Raw genomic sequence first — 9,042 nt, forward strand, 5'->3', positions numbered from 1 at the left:
TTTCCAGATGTCATTTGAAAGGGTATAACACATCTTAACTGAAGAAGTAGAAATGAAAACATTATCTGCAAGATCGGTGCCGCAAATCTTGACGCTGGATCAAAAACGCAAGAGAATGGACATATCGGGACAATGTCTGGCCTGTTTTAGGAGAAACGAACAACATTTTTTGCGACAGTTTGTGACACAGATGAAACTTGGGTGCACTACTATACCCCAGAGACAAAACAACAGTCAAAGCAGTGGAACACGCTGATTCTCCAGCATCAAAGAAAGCAAAGAAAATTCTTTCGGCGGGAAAAGTCATGGCATCATTGTTCTGGGATGCGAAGGGGATTCTGTTTGTGGATTATCTCCCCACTGGGCAAACAATTACTAGAGAATACAATGCTAACCTCCTGGACAAATTGCAACGAAATATATGCGAAAAAGGCTAGGTTTAGCAAGGAAAAAGTTATCTTCCGTCAAGACAATGAGCGCCCATACACATGTGCCGTAGCTCAAATGGTTCAAATGGCTCTGAGCACTATGGGACTTAACATCTATGGTCATCAGTCCCCTAGAACTTAGAACTGCTTAAACCTAACTAACCTAAGGACAGCACACAATACCCAGTCATCACGAGGCAGAGAAAATCCCTGACCCCGCCGGGAATCGAACCCGGGAACCCGGGCGTGGGAAGCGGGAACGCTACCGCACGACCACGAGCTGCGGACTGTGTACCGTAGCCATGGCAAAATTACACTAAGGTATGAAGTGTTGCCATACCCGCCTTATTCACCTCATATGGCTCCGTCACACTTACATCTGTTCCCGAAACTGAAAATTTTTCTTGGTGGACGAAGATTCACTTCAAACGAAGAATCGATAGCCGAAGTTGACAACTATTTTGCAGGCCTGAAAGAAACTCATTTTCGAGATGGGATCAAGGGCCTGGAACATCGTTGGACCAAGTGCATTAATCTACAAGGAGGCTACATTGACAGATAAAGGAAGTTTCAGCAATGTAAGTACTTTTTTCTATTCCGTTCCGAGAACTTTTCAAACCACTCTCGTATCAAGGAAAATCGTGTAAGACAAGAAATGAATTGTGACCTGATGCATTTACGTTCCTTTGGAATACGGGTATATTCGCGTGATCTCCGACGCTTTGTCCCGATTGTAGTTCGTTGCACGAGTTTCTTCGCGGATTTCAGATTCATTGTAATACATTTAAAAAGAGGCACGATTCTTACATTCCTGAAAATTAGCTGCAACATCTTTCTTCTAAACGCCCTTCCGGTCTCGTACTTGTTTCTCTGCCTTGCGTGTACCTCCCAGGTTTATCCTGCTTCCCAGATATGAAAATGTGTATACTTCTTTAAAATTCACTTTCCCAGCTGTGACATTTAGTCCTTCGGCATGTCTGCCAGTTGCGCTTTCTTCTTTCTTATGCACATATCTTGAACTACAGCTAGAACACGTTCCGTTACATTTCGCACGAAAGGCAATTCCTGTTCACTTTCTGCCACCGCTGATACGACACCCAATAATCATGGATACAATACGATTAATTGGTGTCGTAACAGTGGTGGCACAAAGTGAACAAGAAGTGCCCTTGGCAAACAACAACAGTCCTTTACACTCTTCATTCTCTTTTCAGTGAACAAATAAACATCAGTGGTGACTAAATTGCCTTACATCTCTCCTGGTTTTGACCTCTCATGCAAATCTGTCAGTAAAGACTATTCTAACTCGCTTTGAAGAAAAGGAAAGAGTTTCCATCTGTCCCTCTTATCGATACCACACTGCCTAAAAAAGGGAATAGATTATTATCTCATTGCACATTATACAACGCCTTTCCATATTTTTAGCGCCACAATAAGCTCCGAAATAAGAGCTCATTTGCATTTTGAATGTGCTTCGCCACTCCATAATTATACACAATGCACAATCATTTCGCAGTGTGCTTCTACATGCTAGCCGCTTGGCGGCGCTGCAATGCCGAATTGTCTTGGATTCTGGTGGAACTGCGTATTTCTTTAATCCATTACCTGCATCCGAACTCACGTCCTACCACTATGAGGAAAGCTATATCCTAAAAAAACGTAAAAAAAATAGTACTGCAGACCACGCACTGCGGATCTGCCACCGTACCATCTGTCCGTCTACCGTACTATCCATTCGGCCTAACAACGCCATTTGGATGCGGTGCCGTATGGAGGGGCACGCGATGAGCTCATTGTTCTCACAGCAACTGCCAGCCTTTCAACTTCCTCCCTGTTTCCGGCTTTTGGAGCCACTACTCCTGTTCCAAGTAGCCCCTCTAACGGCGTGAAAGAGATTTAATCCAATCAGTTTGAGTTCGCTCAAAGATCAGTGGCAGATCTGGGAACTGAACTCCGTTCCACCAATGATAATGAGACATGCTTACCGCTGACGTACAGGGGTGAACGCTACAAATTCTGAAAATAATGAAACTATTGAAAACAAATTGTCTTTCAGCATGTTCTTACCACTCGGAAAGTTACTCGCACGGAAGTGTAGCACCTCAAATGTCGAGACCCTCCTGTAAACAAGGGAATCAGTTAATTAGTAATACATAAATGAAGATATTTGAGAAATTTAAGTTTTGACAAAGTAATTAATTTAGATTAATTAAAACTTTATGGGTAAATGTTACAAGTGCAGTTACACTGAAGCGCCAAAGAATCTGGTACAGACATGCGTAGTCAAATACAGAGAGATGCGAACAGGCAGAATACGGCGCTGCGGTCGGCAACGCCTATATAAGACAAGTGCCTGGCGCAGTTGTTAGGCGGATACTGCTGCAGGTTATCAGGATTTAAGTGAGTTTGAACACAGTGTTATAGTCGGCGCTGGAGCGATGGGACAGAGCATCTCCGAGGTAGCGAAGAAGTGGGATTTTCACGTTCGACCATTTTACTAGTGTACCGTGAATATGAGGAATCGGGTAAAACATCATATCTCCGACATCGCTGCGGCCGGAGAAAGATCCTGCAAGAACCCGACCAACGATGACTAAAAAGAATCGCTCAGCGTGACAGAAGTGTAACCCTACCACAAATTTCTGCAGATTTCAGTGCTGGGTCATCAATAAGTGTCAACTTGCGAACCATTCAACGACACATCATCGATACGGGCTTTCGGAGCAGAAAGCCCACTCGTGTACCCTTGATGAGTGCACGACACAAAGCTTTACGCCTCGCGTGGGCCCGTCAACACCGACATTGGACTGTTGGTGACTGGAAACATGATGCCTGGTCGGACGAGTCTCGTTTCAAATTGCATCGAGCAGATGGACGTGTACGGGTGTGGAGACAACGTCAGCGGGCCGAGGTGGCCGAGCGGTTCTAGGCGCTGCAGTCTGGAACCGAGCGACCGCTACGGTCGTAGGTTCGAATCCTGCCTCGGGCAAGGATGTGTGTGATGTCCTTAGGTTAGTTAGGTTTAAGTAGTTCTAAGTCTAGGGGACTGATGACCTCAGAAGTTAAGTCCCATAGTGCTCAGAGCCATTTGAACTATTTGAGACAACCTCGCTAATCCATGGAACCTGTACGTCAGCAGGATACTGTTCAAGCTGGTGGAGGCTTTGTAATGGCGTGGAGCCTGTGCAGTGGGAGTGATATGGGATCCCTGATACGTCTAGATACGATCCTGGCAGGTGACACGTACGCAAGCATACTCTCTGATCATCTGCACCCATTCATGTCCATTGTGCGCATTCCGACGGACTTTGGCAATTCCAGCAGGACAATGCGACACCCCACACGTCCAGAATTGCTACAGAGTGGCTCCAGGAACGCTCTTCTGCGTTTAAACATTTCCGCGGCCACCAAACCCCCAGACATGAACATTCCTGAGCGTTTCTGGGAAGCCTTGGAACGTGCTGTACAGAAAAGATTCCACCCCCGCGTACTCTTACTGATTTATGGACAGCCCTGCAAGATTCATGGTGTCAGTTCACTCCAGCACTGCTTCAGACGCTAGTCGTGTCCATGCCTCGTCGTGTTGCGGCACTTCTGCGTGCTGGCGAGGGCCCTACACGATCCTAGGCAGGTGTACCAATTTCTTTGGCTCTTCAGTGTATATTGAAAGAGCAATCGGTGAAGACGAACAGACGCCGTTCCTTTGTCAGTAATTAATCCAGCCACGATCATGTACCGTACTGGAACGAAACCCGATGACTGCAAATAGGAGACGTAATGGACTGTCAAACGCCAGCAGTTTCAGCAGATAATCACACCCGCCATCAGAACGAGCACTTAGGTAATAGTAGCGTCAGTCTTTCAAACCAAGAAACAGTTCAATAGAAGAATACAATTTCTGCAAGCCAGAGTTCCGAGAAGTGGACTAGTGCGGAGATGCTCCCTCTTGCAACGTGTAATTTACTCAATAGTCAAACAGTCGCCTATTGTCAGAGTCCCAGAAGTACATGAAAGGCTACACGTAAGCACCACGAAACTGCGCAGCACATCTGTGCTGTGGGAACGGCGGGGCGTGCAGAACGTCAGGTCTGGCTGTTAAAAGTGCGAACTTATGCAGCGACGCGGTTGTCGTTCCGGCAGAGTGAGGGAAAGGCGTGGACTCTGTGGCGTCGTCTGCAAACGGCCTTCCGGGAATCCACGGAGCCGCCAGAGGCCGGCTGCCAACTGGAGCGTGGCGGTGGAGAGGGCAGAGAGGTGGGGGTGGAGTGGGTGGGGGGAGCGAGATCACTCCAGCGCACTCTGTGGGTCTACCCGTCCACGACGCACAGCTTGGGCAACCTCCCCGTGAAGCCGACGTCGTAAGGGAATTTTCCAGTCTCGCAGCATAATTTTACGCTCACGTTCAACTTTTCTTGTGGGAGGAAATATTTTTTCATACGAGTAAATGTCTTAAATACTATGTACAAACAGGGTGACAATTATTGAACTGTATGGGAAAAAAGGTAAATTAGTTACAAACTACGGCGTGCACACACTTTATTCAACATGTAAACGTCACTACAGATGAAACATCCAGGCAGGTTAAAACCGTGTGCCAGACCGAGACTCGAACTCGGGACCTTTGCCTATCGCGGGCAAATGCTCTCCCACTGAGCTACCCAAGCACGACTCACGACTCGTTCTCACAGCTTGAGTTCTGCCAGGAGACGAGGTACAGGTAGAATTGAAGCCGTGAGGACGAGTCGTGTGAGTCGTGCTCAGTGGTAGAGCATTTATCTGAGAAAGGCAAAGGTCCCGAGTTCCGACTTACGGTATGGCCACAGTTTTAACCTGCCAGGAAGTTTCATATCAGCGCACACTCCGCTGCAGAGTGAAAAATCTCGTTCTGTCCACTACAGATATTCGGATTTAGGTTATGACATGTTCGATGTGCCTGCCATCATTGGCGATGAAGTGACGCAGACAAATAACGAAATTCTGCATGACCCACTGAAGTGTCGGAACATCGATGCTGTCGATGACCTCCTGAATGACTGTTTTCAGCTCAGCAATGGTTTTGGGGTTATTACTGTACCCCTTGTCTTTAAATATAGTCACACAATAAGGAGTCACATGTGTTCAGATCCGCACAATTTGGTGGCCAATCGAGGCCCATGCCAATGGCCTCTGGATACCCCAGAGCAAGAATGCTGTCCTCAAGGTGCTCCTAGGGGACATCAAACATTCTCCAGCATCGACCGGGTCGAGCTCCGTCTTGCATGAACCACACATTTTGTCGAAATCAGGGTCACTTTGGGTAATGAGGATGAATCATCTTCCAAAACCTTAACGTACCGTTCAGTAGTCACCGTGCCATCGAGGAATATCGCACCGATTATTCCGTGACTGGATACTGTACACCACACAGTCATCCGTTGAGGGTGAAGAGACTCCTCGATCGTGAAATCTGTATTCTCAGACCACCAAATGTGCCAGTTTTGCTTACTGACGGAGCCATACAAATGTAAGTGGGCTTCGTCGCATGCATGCGCATACTAATTCCCATCATGCCCCGCGGTAAACCTTGCTGTTTGAACGTCCTAACGCAAACCGTTCAGACGTTATGACGATTGCATTTCATATAGCTCAATAATTGTCACCCTGTAATTTTTGGCTGGTAAACTGATGGGGCTATGCACCATAAAAGGGCTGCCAAAATCTCTCTACGCGGATTGCAGAACTAAACGGTTTCCACGAGTGAGGGGGAAGTATAGGTCTGCAGTCAAAAATAAACATATGTACATGATCAGAGTTAAATCTTCTATGGCGTGAACCTCGGAAATGAAATATCTTTAAGTACATTTCGAAATGGCGGCCACTTGACAATGCAGGTACCGAAAATCGACCTACTTATTTGCCTTTAAACTTAAATAAATAACAAACATTATGAAAAATACACTGTTTCAAAAAACACAAAAATACGAATTTTTTATTGAATGAAAAACGGCATCCAATTTTACAGAGTAGCATTTTTTAAATCGTGCTTACCAGTTTAAAATGTCGTCTCGAGAAATATGCACTGAAAGTTTTGAGTATCATTAAAGAGAATTAGGAAAAAATCTGGAGGATGTAGACTCTGACTTCAGAAGTGGGGAAAAGCCTTTCGCAAAATCGTAATCAAGTCATCGAACGAAATCCTTCACATCACATTTCAGTTTTTTACGGCACTGTTTCTTCAAGTGTTTCATTGTAAACAAACTACTCACATGATGATTTTTGTAATTTTTTTATATTTATGGTTCGTGAAGTTCAGAACTCAAACATTAATCCCCAAGACAGATAGACGCATCTCTCAAAAATTCTCGAAAACATTGACATTCAAGTTTTGGGATCGTCTTTAACATACTGTTGGAATGTCAACTTTTCGCGACTGGCCTTGCGGCTGTGTGGTAGAATTCTCTCCTGCTACGTACGGGCTTTAGGTTCGATTCCTGGCCGATGCAAATTTGTAAACGTATCCTACTAGCACTTCCGTGAAGTTTCAAATATGTAAAAAAAAAATCAATAGCGCTCGGGACTGGTAATCGCTGGTTCGAGTCTCGTTTCGGTTATTATTATTTCGATCAGTTCGAATACTACGCCGTTTAAATACAAATTTCATCAAATATATGCTAACTAATAGATATAAAATCGCTATTTTTATAGGAAATGCACCTCTTATTTTTAATTACATATTGCACACAAAAATCCAATTTTCATTGCAAATATACGTTCTTAGTTTCTTAACTTTTATAAAAGATTGTTTACATTAAAATAATTACACATTACATTCTTTTTTCATTTTTATCTATTTTTTGCTTCATGGAAATGTTAATGACACATGCACCTGTATTTAAAATTTTGGCAGAGGTGGGTATCGAACGTGTAGCGCACAGCCACACTATCTGTCGAGAATACTTGACTTTGCTTTAGCATATTAACACGGTCGGAATACTTCGAAGTCGATTTTCTTGAGGATTTTTGACAGCTGCATCGAGTGATTTTGCTGAGTGATATATGGGTTCTTAACTTCACGTACCATGAATTAAAAAAAATAAAAATAAAAAATAAAAAATAAAAAGAACCAACTTATTTCCATGTGATCTCCTAGTCAGCCATTTTTCAGCGATAACAGATGAATAATTAAAAAAAAAAGAAAAACGGTCGTCTCATATTGCAATAGTGGCATCTAGCGGTGGTTTGTGAAAACTTGAAGACTGATCCTCGTTGCGTTCCTCTTCGTGATAGGAGTTTGGATGTGGATTACGACGCCCGGGTTAGCGCAACATGCGTTTTCACACTCTTAACCTTTTCACTATTACTGGTAGTACGTTACCCAAAAAGAGCAAGGGGGAATTTGCTGCATGCTCTTGCTCTGTATCAATGTCGCACTGGTAAAGGGAAGCATACTGGTTTGCAGAATACCTATAATTACAGCCTGTGCCTGCAGGTTGTGCTGTCTGCAAGTTCCATTCTTAATCCTCTGCTCCATGCCTCTCCGTATCGCCGCACCGAATTAGTCTGCGCCTGCAGATAGGCAACCCAATGAAGAGATTTGCAAAGCGGTCTCCTGTCGCCCCATCCCGGACAGTTCGAATCAATGAGTTGCACGCACGTATTGACGTTTCCCGTGTCGCAGGCGGTGCCCATATTTAGCACCTCTAATATGAGTTTAAAACCTACACTGCCAGTTGATGTGTGTTTGTTTCCTATATGTCCTGCAGTTTTTGTGTAGTCATCATTTGGAGCCCCAGAGGTACTTATGAATAACCCTGTACGTCCCACCTTTCTTTACCTTGGAAAACGAAAAGAAATATTTTTTCGTATTGTTACTTCTGCTATGACGTTTATTATAATAACCTTACATTCATGTCTTTCACTCCAAAACAGAATTGGTACTGGAAGTATTAAAAGCAAACGTCAAGGGTGTAACCTTGTAATGGAATAATATGGTTTCTTCTCCAGACCGGATACATCTGACAACAACCACTGCACCCACTGTGCCACGGATCGTAGGTCCAGGGGTACCATCTCCAGCAGTAATACGCTTCATGAAATGTGATAGTGTGTCCACAAGTTTTAGGGATTACCAGTCACCCTGCCACCGATTATTTAAGGAGTCAAAGTCCCATGCATCGTACCAACTTCGAATTACGTTTAAAGTTTGTTGGTACTGCCCTCATTATCAAACACGGAATTACTATAGCCTGGATAATTTGCCCTCCGTTTCAATAAAAGATAGTTTTTAGGCTTCCGGACCTCAATCGGCACGAACGGAACCCTTATATGGTCATTTTGTTGTCCATCTGTCCTCCGCCCGTCCGACTGTTGAAAACGCTTTTTCTCAGGAACAGATAGACGGGCCAAGCTGAAATTTATGCCATGTACTAAGGTCTGTAGTTCCTTGGCGGTGTAATAAATGTTGGCTTCTTAGTCAATGCGACCAACAGATACGGCTATTTATGTCATATATTTTGATGCTAGAAAACTCACTCATCGATACCTATAGGGTACTTCCCATTAGCCTATAGTCATGGAATCTGGTACTGTACGATTAAAGGAAACAAATCCGAAAATTGTTAATTTGTAATTACAT

At 44.2% G+C, this 9,042-nt stretch overlaps 1 protein-coding gene across 2 annotated transcripts in view; it reads right to left on the bottom strand.

Moving 5' to 3' along the window:
- Positions 1 to 9,042, bottom strand: part of LOC126253263 (homeodomain-only protein-like) — a 389,905-nt gene that overhangs the window by 207,259 nt on the left and 173,604 nt on the right. The window contains exon 2 of one of the 2 annotated variants that reach the window (XR_007545932.1): positions 2,496 to 2,548. The exons of the other annotated variant lie outside the window; for it this stretch is intronic. The gene's annotated coding sequence lies outside the window, so the exon portion shown is untranslated. The remainder of the gene's footprint in view (positions 1 to 2,495; positions 2,549 to 9,042) is intronic. 2 annotated transcript variants of the gene reach the window in all.

This window comes from Schistocerca nitens, chromosome 4 (genome assembly GCF_023898315.1).
Source record: "Schistocerca nitens isolate TAMUIC-IGC-003100 chromosome 4, iqSchNite1.1, whole genome shotgun sequence".
Classification (NCBI taxonomy): domain Eukaryota; kingdom Metazoa; phylum Arthropoda; class Insecta; order Orthoptera; family Acrididae; genus Schistocerca; species Schistocerca nitens.